Source organism: Mustela lutreola, chromosome 3 (genome assembly GCF_030435805.1).
Source record: "Mustela lutreola isolate mMusLut2 chromosome 3, mMusLut2.pri, whole genome shotgun sequence".
In the NCBI taxonomy this organism is placed as follows: Eukaryota; Metazoa; Chordata; class Mammalia; order Carnivora; family Mustelidae; genus Mustela; species Mustela lutreola.
The window spans coordinates 173,857,132-173,871,033 of record NC_081292.1 but is presented as its reverse complement, the minus strand read 5'-3'; the positions used below and the strand labels follow the sequence as shown (position 1 = coordinate 173,871,033).

General features: G+C 41.3%; 1 protein-coding gene and 1 non-coding gene across 2 annotated transcripts in view; both read right to left on the bottom strand.

The window, feature by feature from the left end:
- PID1 (phosphotyrosine interaction domain containing 1) overlaps positions 1-13,902 on the bottom strand; it is a 231,426-nt gene that overhangs the window by 109,600 nt on the left and 107,924 nt on the right. The gene's annotated exons all lie outside the window — the stretch shown is intronic.
- LOC131828309 (U6 spliceosomal RNA) lies at positions 7,995-8,097 on the bottom strand. Its single transcript, XR_009352334.1, has one exon. It is a non-coding gene; the product is annotated as a U6 spliceosomal RNA (small nuclear RNA).

The window sequence follows — 13,902 nt, the reverse complement described above, 5'->3', positions numbered from 1 at the left end:
ATCGACAAATGAAAATTGTATACATTCAAGGCATAAAATTTGATGCTTTGGTGCGTGTATGCATCATAAAAGGCTCTACACGAGGATGCTAATTAACATAGGTATCACCTCCCGTGGGTTATCTCTCATGCATGTGGTGAGAACACCAAAGAACGGCCCTCCAAGCAAATACCAAGTATACAATATTGTTAACCATCATCACCATGCTACAAGTCAGATCCCCAGGACTTACTCGTTCTGCACAACTGAAACTTTATAACTTTGACCAACATCTCTCCGCTTTCGCCACCCACCCCCAGCCCCTGGCAGCCACCGTTCTGCTCTCTGTTTCAAAATGTGACTGTTTTAGATTCCACAGGTGAGTGAGCTCAGGCGGTCTCTCTTTTTGTGACTGGCTTGTTTGCATAATGTCCTCCGGCTCCATCCACGTTGTCAGAAGCTTCTCAGGATTTCTCAGGCAGTCTTTCTCCTCTATCTGGCCATCCCCAGAACTCAACTGAAATCCCCACTCTTCAAAAAGGGTTCCAAGAGCCTCCTGCGGAGACCACCCCCTCCCCAACCCCCTGACACATCTTCTCAGCCTTCCCTAAAATACCCATTTGACTGCTGAGGGATTGCGGAAGCCAAACAAAAGAGGAAACATGACACCCTCGGCCCCCAGGGTTCTCCATCACGATCTCACAGTGTCTAACTGTATACACTGATTTCCTTCTCAGAAAAACAAAGGGACTATTTACAGTAGACATTTGTTTCTACTGTTGTGCAGCGTCTGTTTCTCCCCCACAACGGTCACAACATATCTGATTTTCCTGTGGGAGCCCGGGTGGGTCTGAGCAGCTCCTCACAGGAGACATGTCCAGGCTAATAAACTCCTCCCTGGGCCACAGAGATGTGTTGGGTCTGTGCAGGTGACCTGAGCCTGTCCATGCAGAGGACCCGTGTGGGGACAGGAATGGAAGCAGGAAGTTGGCAGAAAGGGAGTGAGCAGGGACAACGGGAAAGGATCGGAGCGAAAAAGGACGGGAGGAAAAAGCACTGAGATTAAAGAGAAGGACCGGGACGGGGAAAAGAAGGGGCAAGGAAACATACAGCTTCCTCACACCAAACCCGGCCTTACAATACATGCATTCTTAATCTTGCTTCAACAACATCGTCACGGCACTTAGCCCATCTTTAGTCAAGCTTAAAGCAAAGAAGGAAAGGGGCGCCTGGGTGGCTCAGTCGGTTTAGCGTCCGGCTCCTGATTTCCGCTCAGGTCGTGATCTCAGTGCTGTGAAGTCGAGTCCTACATCAGGCTCCAAGCTCAGCAGGGGGCCACTTGAGATTCTCTCCCTCTATCCGCCCATCTCTTTCTCTCTCAAAATAAATAAGTAAATCTTTTTTTTTTTTTTTTTGAAGATTTTATTTGACAGACAGAGACCACAAGTAGGCAGAGAGGCAGGCAGAGAGAGAGAGAGGAGGAAGCAGGCTCCCTACAGAGCAGAGAGCCCGATGCGGAGCTTGATCCCAGAACCCTGGGATCATGACCTGAGCTGAAGGCAGAGGCTTTAACCCACCGAGCCACCCAGGTGCCCCATAAATAAATAAATCTTAAAAAGAGAGAGAGAGAGAAGAAAAAAGAAAAGGATATAGTGTCCCAAATGCCACCTTCTTCACAGTGATGATGTAATCATCAGTTAGAAAGTGATGGAGCCTGAAGACAAATGACTGCAGATTAACAAGCTGAGTAAAGAATCTGTTTATCTTTCAAATACAATGAAATAAATTTTACTCCTTTGATAGTATCTAGAACTTTCCATATTTTGTATAATGCTGATCTTCGTATTTTTCCCTTCCAGGAAGCTGTGCTATGACTTACTGAACAAGATATTAAAAAAGAAAATGAAACTCCTAAGTCTAAGTGGGAACCCCCAACGTTGGGAAACTCTTTTCTACTTGCTACAAAGGAACCTTGATTTATAAATGTGGAGTTTGCCCCCGCACTAATGAACCATCTCAGCTATCATGGACAGCTGCTGGTTGCCAATAAATTTCAGAGTCTGGCCAAAGCTGGATGAGCTGCACTTCATTTTGATGTCTTTAGCAGCTACACAAGGGATTATGAATTCTTTTCTTATCTCTTCCACCATACAGGAAGGAGGAGCACTGTCACCAGAGGACTGGTCCACAAATGATGAAAGAGACATGAGAATTCTGCTTTTCCATCCACTTGTTAACAGGATCATCCAGTCTGACAGGTCTTGGCTTTCTTACCTACCAGGAGTCCAAGAGAGGAATCTGGATCTAGATATCTGACACCAGCCCATCACTTCGTCTGCCCAGAACAATGAGGCAGACGTCAACGAATGACCTTGGCATGCTTTTCCACATATCAGGGGGCAGCCTCGATGTCTGCAGCATCATAGACAAGGTTCTCTTTTTCCAGAATAAGCTATCGACACCCCAGTAGGTATGCGATAGAATCGCCTTGGCTGGGGATACAATACACTAGAATTTCTATGCACGGTTATTTTTATCTTCAAAAATATGAAATAAATTCAGCACGAATATAGAGATGGACACCAGCACCAGCTGGTCCACATATCAGATGTGGAGCTAGAAGTCTCCTACAGGTGAGAATTCTGTGGTGAAAAGGAGAGGAGCCTGGATGGCTCAGCTGGTTAAGCATCTGCCTTTGGCTCAGGTCGTGATCCCAGGGTCCTGGGATTGAGGCCAGTGTTGAGCTTCCCGCTCAGCTGGGGAGTCTGGTTCTCCCTCTCCCTCTGCCCTCCTCCTCCCCCCTGCTCTTGCTCCTGATTTCTCTCTCATTCTCTCTGTCTCTCTCTCAAATAGATAAATAAAATATTTTTAAAAAGAGAGAGAGAGAATGAAAAAGAGAAGAACTTGATGAGGACACCTCACTCACATGATCTCTCGGGTCATTATAGCTCATATTTGCCCATCTCAGTGGATTTATGAGTCCTATTATCTAGTTTTAACAAAAACCCAGCTGAGGTTCCTGCACACAAATGGCAGATTTTAGATATAAAAAGAATGCACCATAAGCAGACAACAAGAAAACGACAGAGCTGATACACACTCCTGCCCTCTCCTCTTGGTACATCATCTTTTCCATCTCATTCTGGGGTGAAACTGATGATCTCATTGGATCCAACAAGATTAGCTGAAAACCCTGACATCATCAAAGCCATGTGAGATTTGGTTTGACATCACTATTACTAAAGAAGAGCCTTGCCTAAGTTAATAGTAATCATCGCAATGAAGAGAGATATACGATACCATGTATTTCAGATTTAGCTCATTCTCCTAAGATTTCCATTCTGTATCTTTTTAAAAATACACATCATGTGTGAGTAACAAGTACATAGATTTAACCTATATATTCATAAATTTATAGAGATCATTAATGAATATTTATTTTGTTTAAACATATGATTTTAAAAAGAAAAACTGGGTAAAGTCCATAGCAGTGGATTTTAGTGAGTGAATAAACTAATGAGTGAATAAACTAATTGTTTCTTTGTTACAATGGTCTCCAAATTCCTTCCTTTGGCTCTTTTTCTCAATGACTGTAGCATACATATGACAGAATGACTTCTCTTCCTCCCCACTCTCTTTGCTGAGACGTGACTCTTAAAAAGGAGAAATGAAATCAGATTCTATTGGCATAAGAATGACAGATGCAGCAGGTTTTTGCCATAGAAAAGAGTTCATTTTTGTCATAAAGTTTGTCTTACAGAAGATTTATGTGCAGGGCCCTAAAGCCCTCTGGAGCTCCCTGCTCCTAAGTCAAATGCTCCTGAAGGGCCTGGACTCTTGGGAGAGTGTAGATGGGGATGCAAGGGAGGGACAAAGAATAAAAGGGCTTTTGGAAACTTCTGGAATGAGAATAAGCAGGAGAGGACAGAGGAGAGAGGTTTTTATACATAACCGAGATGGGCTCTGAATGAGCTAGTGAGCTAACCAAGCAGAAAAGCAAACATGTGTTTTGTACCATCCCATGAAGAGACTATCAGTAATGTCTTTGTGATGATGAACGTCTTTTCTGCCCTAACGAGTATTATGGGATAGCCAGATGGTGACATGTAAAAATTCCAGCACTACTCATAAGTGACAAGACACAAGTTTTAAAGAGAATGCATTTACCCATCAACGTGGGGAGAAACTAATTTCGGTTGGATCTTTAGTTCACAAAGTAGCTTTCCTGTGTCCCAGGATGATATACTTTATTTATCCCCATTACTTCCTGAGCAAATTAATTTTTAATTCCTGGATATGTTTTATGAAGATGGCTGGTGACTCATAAACGCCCATGTGACTAATGTCTCATTTAGAGATCTCAGTATGCACAGAAGCCCTGACATCATTTCTCTTGCCAAGAAATGAAGGTGTCATATTTTCAGGAAAAACAAAGAAATGAACAGCCAGCACACCAAGGAACACATCTGCACCTGTTGTCACAGTGGTTTTTATCATTTACTCGCTAGGTAATCAGGGGTTGAAATACTCAGAGATGCAATAAGAAATATCTATACAAATTTAAGAGCATAGTTTATGACCTTTTTTTATGATCTGGCTTATTTATTACCACTTTCACATCTATCTCTTTTGCTACCATGATATCTGTAGTTTATTGACCTTACCATTCAAACAAAGGGGAGCTATATCTGAATAGCAATGGTATTTTATTGACACAGCTCTACTCTTGTGAAAAGCTGTAAGTAATTCATGAATATTTCTCTCAACTTGAAAGTAAGTTAAGGATCACTGTTTACATCTTAGATGAAGATATAAAACAAGAGAAGTTCAAACCACTATTAGCAATGAAAGGACCAAACAACTGAGAGGGTAAAGATGGCAAGTTGACCTTAGACATCCATGTCTTCTCCAAACCCTGCTAAACTATCATAATGAACATTTTTAAGTGAGAAGCACAAAAGGACAAAAATGAATGACAGAAGAGAAACAACTTATTAGAGCTTCCAACAGAGATCTGGAAACTTTAGGAAACCCAGTGAGTCTACACAGACACATGCTCCAAACCAGGTATTATAAAACTGCTATACCATGAAACTATGTATCTATGTATGTATCATGTAACTATGAAACTCATGTATCATGTTTCTTATTTCTCAAATGGTTCCACAACTGAGAAGGAAAGTAGAAATTTTATTTAAAATTTACTTAAAATTTTACTCAGTACAAAATACTAAGAAATAAGAGTGTCCAAGTTGAAAAGATACACAATTTCCCAACTATAGGAATGAGGGGGGTAGAATTCACATCAAGGCACCTAGTCATGAAATTTCAGAGCACAAAGAACATAAAGAAAATCCCCAAACTTTTCAGAGAGTAGAGAGGGAAGAAAGTCACATGTAAAGGAACATCACTATCTGGATCAAATGGGATCAGATCCCTCAAGAGCAGAGGGTATAGTAGAGATCAATGAACACCACCTCCATAGCTTTAAGTAGAAATTATTTCCAATCTTCATTTCTATACCCAAACTTTCAAAAAGTGCAGCTAGAATAAAGAAATTTCAGACATACAAGGTACACGATTTTTACTTCTTGAACGCATGCTCCAGCATAACAAAGAAGGAAATCAAAAGGAGAGGAAGCTATCAGAGGAATATCCACCTCAAGGGAGAGAAGTCCCCAAGTCACAGCAATGAGAAGGACCTAATGTCCAGTAATCTGTCAGGTTACTGATACTGATTACTGAGCACAACAGACTCTGAAAGAAGCTCAGGAGAATGTGATAAAGAATATGCTATCTCCACAAGTGAGTGGTTATGCTACACATGGATGGGTATATGCCAAATCAGAAAGTACATTTGAGGAAAATTAAGTATAAGTATTTATAAAATAATGTCAAATCTAAAAATAGTAAGACTATGGATTCAAAAAATATTGTGCAAGAAAGGAAATAAAATCATGGTGTCTTGATCCACTCTTCAGTTATCACACAGATAGTAACTAAAATTTCAGAAGTAACTATGTTAGGAATATGGAGGAAGGCAAGTGGGTAGAGTTATTATGGAGCTAAACCTTTACCAAACTAGCCAAAAGAGAGTAACTAAAATGGTAATAGTATAGCATTTGAAATAGGAAGACAAGCATAAGAAGAAACAGCTAAAATAATTACAGTTGGAACAGGACTGGGGTGTGAGAGAGATGCAGGGGACACGTAAACAGTTTATGTTTCATTTTTCATTACTATTTGATAGAGGTTTTTTGGTGTTGTTTTGTTTTGTTTTGTTTTGTTTATTGGTAAATCCCTGCGGGTATTCCTTTGATATAGTTTTAAAACTTAAGACAGAAAAAAAAATCACTTGCAAAGAAAGTCTAGGCTTATATGAGGTTATATTCAGTCTATATCTCCTGATGTTTCCATATTTAATGAATAGTTTCCATTTAACAAACAATAAATTAAACCAGTCCTTCCAGTAGCAGATAGATGCACCCATGATGTAATATGAAAATTCCTTTAGTGTAAAAAGTATATAGAACACTGAAAAAAAAAATTACTTGACCAAAAATATGCAGAAAATATAAACTTGAAAATGTCTCTTAAACGTTACCTTCTTACATTTACGCACCAGATTTTAGCTTTAAGTCACCTTAACCTTGTAACCATTTCAAGCAAGCTGTACAGTCTCTGCTGGAACCATAAAGTATATTATTAATGAGTTTTTACCAACTTAATTGGTTTTCTGTGTGGTGTTTCTATAGGTTGGCCCACAAATGAAGTCTACCACAGAGGAACTATATTTTATCCAAGGAATTAATCCAGGAAAAGTTGTAAAATAATTAATATATTTCCCAAATAAATGAACCCTAAATCCAGATAATGATTCAACTAAATTTTCAGAACTAAACCAACAAATTGTTTCAAAGACAAATGATCTAAACAGGAAGTCATGAGGGGAAAATAATTTCGTAATGAGAAAGTTCGCACAGACACATACATTATACTCATGATATTTTCCATATCATTTTCAAAATTATCCTTAAAGCTTTACTGAGGGAGGGGAGGCAAAACATTATTCCCCTTCCCTGTGGTAGAACTGTGGAATTTTTTACAAACGTGTTCATCTACTTTTTTTTTTTAATGTTATGTTAGTCACCACGCAGTATGTCATTAGTCTTTGATGTAGTGTTCCAAGATTCATTGCTTGCATATTACACCCAGTGCTCCATGCAGTACATGCCCTCCTTATATGCAGGTGGAGTCCCACAACCAGGTGGGATTTATCCCTGGGATACAAGGGTGGTTCAACATTCGCAAATCAATCAATGTGATAGAACAAATTAATAAGAGAAGAGAGAAAAACCACCCGGTCCTCTCAATTGATGCAGAAAAAGCATTTGACAAAATACAGCATCCTTTCCTGATTAAAACTCTTCAGAGTATAGGGACAGAGGGAACACTCCTCAATTTCAAACATACTCATCTAACATGTCAACTATAAACTGTCAGGACTTAAACCTGTGATTCCATTCAAAATTTTATAACAGCTCTTCCTTTTCAGAAATTTTGATAAAGTAAAATAAAACAACAAAAAAATTTGGCTCAACATAGGATCAAGATACTTTCACAGACCAATGCTCCTCATTTTTCTGTATTTTAAAATGGCTTTTTGAATTCCAATGAAAGCATTTTCTTGGGCTTAAGAAATAACAGAACCTAGGGGCGCCTGGGTGGCTCAGTGGGTTAAGCCGCTGCCTTCGGCTCAGGTCATGATCTCAGGGTCCTGGGATCGAGTCCTGCATCGGGCTCTCTGCTCAGCAGGGAGCTTGCTTCCTCCTCTCTCTCTGCCTGCCTCTCTGCCTACTTGTACTCTCTTTCTGTCAAATAAATAAATAAATAAAATCTTAAAAAAAAAAAAAAAAAGAAATAACATAACCTAAACAACTGATTAACTGGGACCGTTATATTTCTTTTTGCTTAGGAATTTTGGCATCTCTAGAATTCCTCTTTTTTTTTTTTTTTTTAATATGGAAAGCTTCAAGAATTTGTGTGTCATCCTTGCGCAGAGGCCATGCTAACCTTCTCTGAATTGTTCCAATTTTAGTATATTTGCTGCTGAAGCAAGCACTAGAGTCCCTCATTTATAAAGAAACTATCTGTAATGGGCCAAGTAAGACCACCCCAAAATAGTAAGTCCTCTTCCCTGGAAGGTGACATATTACCTTATAAGGAAAAGGGTCTTTGCTGATTTGATTAAAAATCTTAAGCTGGGGAGACTATTCTGGATTATCACAGGGGCACAAAATCCAACCACAAGTGGGACTCCTGGGTGGCTCAGTGGGTTAAGCTCATGACCCGCCTTCAGCTCAGGTCATGATCTCAGGGTCCTGGGATGGAGCCCCGCATCGGGCTCTCTGCTCAGCAGGGAGCCTGCTTCCCCCATCTCTTTCTCTGCCTGCCTCTCTACTTGTGATCTCTGTCCATCAAATACATAAATAAAATCTTAAATAAATAAACAAACAAATAAATAAATCCAACCACAAGTTTCCTTACAAGAGAAAGGCAAAGGGGGGTAGAAATGGGTAGAAGAGGAGGGGGTAGTGTGATTACACAGGCAGACACTGCAGTGATATGGTCACAAGACAAGGGCTGCCTGCAGCACCATAAACTTCAAGAGGCAAGGAGCCGATTTTCTTCTACCACCTCCAGAGAAGCTCCTGGACACCTGACTCTTGCCAGGGATACCTATCTTGGACTTCTGGCTCCTAAATGTATGGAGAATAAATTTCCATTTTAACCACTGAGGTTACCACTAAGCAGCCTGCAGCATCATCCCTGCAAATACATTTGAGTAGGTTCACAATTATTAGACTGGACACACCAGACCCATACGATACCGACCATGTCGCAAGCTAAACAGGAAAATGTCACTTTCCCTGAAGCTATGGAAATTCTGATTTGGGTGAAGAGAAGAAACAAAAGTCTAAGTCAGGGTGACTTAGAAGAAGCTGTTTTCCAAAAGGATCCAACTAGAATGGAGTTGCTTCATGTAAACTTTCGTCCAAAGAAATATTTCCTCTTTAAAATGTATTATTAAAAACAAATTACCAATGTAGTATTTATTCATTGCTGACAAGAAAATGCAAAAAAGAAAAAGAAAATCACAAGTTTAACCCATAATCCTGCTATTCAGGGATCACTTCAGCTCATATTTCAGTATTTCACAAAAATAAAATCCTACTAGCATTTTGCAACCAGGTTTTTATTTCATTTAATATGTGATGAACATTTTCCACACCAGTATAATTTCCACAACATAATTTTTAATGACTGCATGTTTTCCATAGTGCTGTGGAGCCAAAATATTATAATATCTCTTCTAGGCACTTAGATTATTTTCCCATTTTTCACTAATGAATCTTTGCTGATCTCCCAAGAGTTTCTGAAGACAAGAAGTAAAATAGACAGTGACATTTGGAGATGCAGGAAGACAGAGTCTTTGACATGAGTCCAAAGGTTAAGCTTTAAAGCCATAACTGGTTCCCTAAAGTGCCCATTTTTCAGGCATAGCCCTCAGTGTAGGGCACCAGGAAACAAATAGTTTGAAGGTGTCAAAGATCCCCAGAGAATACCTCAATGAGGCCAACAGCTCTACTGCCGCCACTGCAGGGTAGAGCGACCCCATAAAGAAGCCTACCATCCCATTCAACAAGCACTTAGGCAAAAGGATGATCTATACTTTAAACACGTCGATCGGCTGAAGTGAAAACAATCCCTCATATGAAAAGATGTTAGTCATCAAATAACAAAAGGGAGCTCATGAAGGGTGAAAAGCTTTGCTGAAGCCACCACAGCTGTCAGTGGTGACCAAAGGACAAAATTCAAAGTCCTAAGTGGAGGCTCGCAGCCAAAAAGTTTACAACCACAAAGTATCCTCCCATGCTAGGCACCACAGCTTTGGCATAAGCAGTGTATATGTCAAAATATATACAAAGACCATTCCAGAACAACATACGAGGGCTTCAGCCATCCCAGAGTGGTTTCCATTTTCTCCCCTCAACACTTCCGAGACCGGAACAGGGTGGCCAGAAGAGTGGGCACCATGTGTAGGATGAAATGACAGGAATAAGACAGAGGACAGTTTCAGTGTCTGGTGGGAAGGACCCTCCTTGGGTTCTCATAATGTTCCTTTTCTTGTGATTCTCCTTTCTGTGGTCCTCAAACATTAGAAGTGGGTACACACGTCCATGTGTAAGTGGGTGTGCCTACCTCGCTCCTTCCTCTTCTCGCAGCCCCAATATCCTTGAGGGACAAGACCTCTATGAAATTCTACCTCCATATCACAAGGTACCCATTGGGTGTCGCCCACTGGTGGTCTCATAGAAACTTCAAATTTCATAAGCTTGAACTCATGACTTCTGAAATCCCACTTCTATCTCTCTACCTTGAAGAATGGGTTGCCCAATTAGAAACCTGGAACAAAAGCCTGAAAAGGGAGGCTCGAGATTTCTTCGATGAATGAGAACATTCCCCCCAACCTCACCCACCAGGAAGATGAAAGCCCCTCGGTGCAGAAGGCCAAACCACTGCTAGCTGATGGTCACTCAGGACTGTCTACACGGGGCCCTAGAGAGTAGCCGATTCTCAAACTGAGGCTTATCTCATCTGTGCCAGAATATCTCCCGTATACATTCAAGGAGCGGAGCTGGGCTGTAACACAGAAGGAAAGTACACCTCCCCTCCTCTCATCCCCCCACCACTCTGCAACCTGAGGCTTCGCATTTGTTTCTACTGCCACTGCTCTTCCTACAGAAGGTATTTGTCCGCCCTTAGGTCGTTAAGCTTTTTTTTTTTTTTTTTTTTGGAGTGGACACCTTTGCTGCCTCTCTAGCATCTCCTTCCCTCTTCCCTCCGGTTGGAATTTGCTGACTCCAAAGCAAATACATTTCAATGACTTAAGTCAATTCCAGTTACATTTTCTGTTATTTCAACCCAAAGGATCCCAAACCATTGTCTACCTTTGTGCCCCTACTACCATCTGGGAAATCCTGAGAGCCCGCAGTGTATTCCTGCAGATGAAGAAAGAAATGAGAGAAGCAAGTTTAGGAGGAAGGGAGGAAAGGGGAAATTGACGAAGAGTAAGAACTGCAGAAAAATAAAAGCTTGTCTCTGAAACAACAGATGTTAGCTCACACCGACTTTGACCTTTCGAGTCAATGTGCTTTGCTTTGTTTACAGGGAAGTCTGAGAAAGAATAAAGAGAAAATGGATTAGAATTAGACACCATTTACTCCAAATCTAGAGATTTACACTTTGGTTTGAACCAAAAGGTTTAAAGGGCGGATGAGGACTCCATGCTTGACTCTTCACTTCATATGTATTAGTCTTTATTTTATTTGTATTCTGTCTCATATCGAAAGCAGAAATGGATTTTGCAAGGAGAGAGTCTGCACAGTTAGCAGAACTGGACTCATGCCATGCCCAAATCACCTACACCAAGAAAAGGCCGCAAAATGCATTCGATGAGGATGACGACACGGTATAATCAATGTTTCTCCCTCATGTGAGTGGGTAAAAGCAGGGACCTTTGGCTAAAATGAAAAAAATAAAAATAAAAAACATGACTACATAAGCTGATCCAATAAGCACAAAAATATGTGTGAAATAGCTACATGTGATGCTAATTTTAAATACATTGAAATTCAAGTAAGAGCCCTCATCCTAAGTAGGGCTGCTGGAATTCACTTTTAAGACCGGCCATCCTACATGGGGGTAAAATGGTAGGATCTGAAGACAGCCTGCAAAGCCTTCATTCAGCTCAGGAACCTCTCCATCTCGTGCAACTGGGATTCAGCTGCTATCCTTCCTGAGAGCTAGTGACTACTGCAATTCTGAATGCACGAACCTCAAGAAGAGTAATAGGAAAATCATCCTGCTGTATGAATCACAAGTCCCTTCTTGAGAATTAGATTGTTTGATGGCTTCTGCCCTCACAAGGGGAACAGTGAGCGTCTTAGATGGGACTTCACATGATGTAAAACCAGGTCGCCTCTCTTGGGGGAAGGAGAGATTTGGAAGATGGGACATTCTGTAGGAGAGGAAGCCTAGGTGAGGCCCTGGTGGGGCCCGAGATGAAGCATGAGGGGACAGAGGCAACTTGATGCCCACCAACCTGCAGAATGAACACAAGGGCCCTTTCATCCTGAGAGATGAGAGAACCAGGAATGGGGGAGAGGGTGGGGTGCGGGAAGAAATATTATATGCTCAGTTAGCACTCTTCTCTAGCAACTCCCAAAGCCTGTCTGGTGGTCGAGAAGAGCCAGACCTGGAGACCGGGAGACCAATCTCAGGACGCTAGCTGTCCCCAGCTGAGCAGGTGCAGAGGAGAGACAGCCAGGTAAACCAGAGCCACGGCAGGCAGACTCAGATCCAAACAGGAGACCTATATCAGCAACTGCCAATTTTCCTGCCTTTCCTTCTTGCTTCTTTCCCCTCTTGTCTTCCCAGGTATGTGTCCTCCATGTCATCTTTGTCTTCAACTCATCAGCATATTTATACTCAAACTACCACCATTCACAAACTTTGTGAATGTTTTAAATGAAAGATAAATGTTACAGCATGTGTTAGATCCCAATTATGTGTCAGCATCTTTGTTCCAGTGTTGCTACTATTTATTTTGGTTCTAAATTATAAATGCCGTAAAGCTGGGGACTATCTCTATGGAACAGAACATGGGCATCTAGGAGCTCAATGGACATTTCGGGTTTCATTTCCTATGCATGTTTTATAAGGAATGTGACTTTTCATTATGGACTCTCTCTCTCTCTCTCTGTTTTTCAAAAACCAAATTGGAAAGCCTGAGAGGTATATTAGGGGTAAAATTATATGATAATTTTATTTATTTTTTTTTCAGTGTTCCAAAATTCCTTGTTTACAATACTTTTAGTGCATGATCCCCAATCATTTCTGGGTTTTGTGAACCAAAACCCATTCTAGTTCCATCCAAGACAAAATTTGAGTCCAATTGAATCAAGTAAATTTGAGCCTTGGACCTTTAGATGAGAGAATGCCTGAGATACAGTGATCTTAGTTCTAGCTGAACAAAGACGAAGAAACTGAGGCTCGCAGAAGCAAAATGACTTTCTACAATCACATGACAGAGCCAGTTTTAAGAACTATCTTAGGAGGTCATGAGGAGGGGCTGGAATCTGATGGGGAGGAGCAGAGGCTACGGAGACAGACTGATAAAGTTCAAATGCAGGCTTTGCCAGTTACTCTCTGGATAATCTGGTACAGGAAAGAACCTCTCTATGCCTCAACTAACTCACCTGTGAAATGGGGCCAGAGATGGCCTTTGAACCACTGGATGGTCATGAGGACCCAGTGTTTCTATACCATGAAAAGGGCAAGGAGAGTGCTTAAAGCATTCCTAAACATCAGCTCTTCATCATCACCATCATTTCTGTATTATTAGTATTTTATCACTAATTATTATTATCATCAACATTACCACCATTTCACAAAGTCTTTGAGAACTATGGCAATTAGGCCCAGAAATAAGTCAAGTCAATGAAGAACAGCGCCCCCTGTAGGACAAGGTGGCACTTATAGGCGCTGTAGGTAGAGGGCACATGGGATGCACAAATTACCCAGCCCAGTTCTTTCTTGGACGTCAGCCTCCTGGTCAGCTACGGCAAACCCATTCTAGTTCCATCCTCCACGGCCCTGGCCGATCTCCCGCCTCCCCAGGTGTGACTCCACTTAGGTCACTTACGTGGCTCTTCTCACACATCACTCTGCAGCTCAGGTCCTCAAGCTCCAGGCACCGCCTGGGCCCCACGATCGTGTAAATTGCAATCTAGTTTTTAAGTGCAGGTTCTTTTCTGCCTGCTAAGCTGAGTGCCTGCATCAAAATCTCTGGAAAGAAGG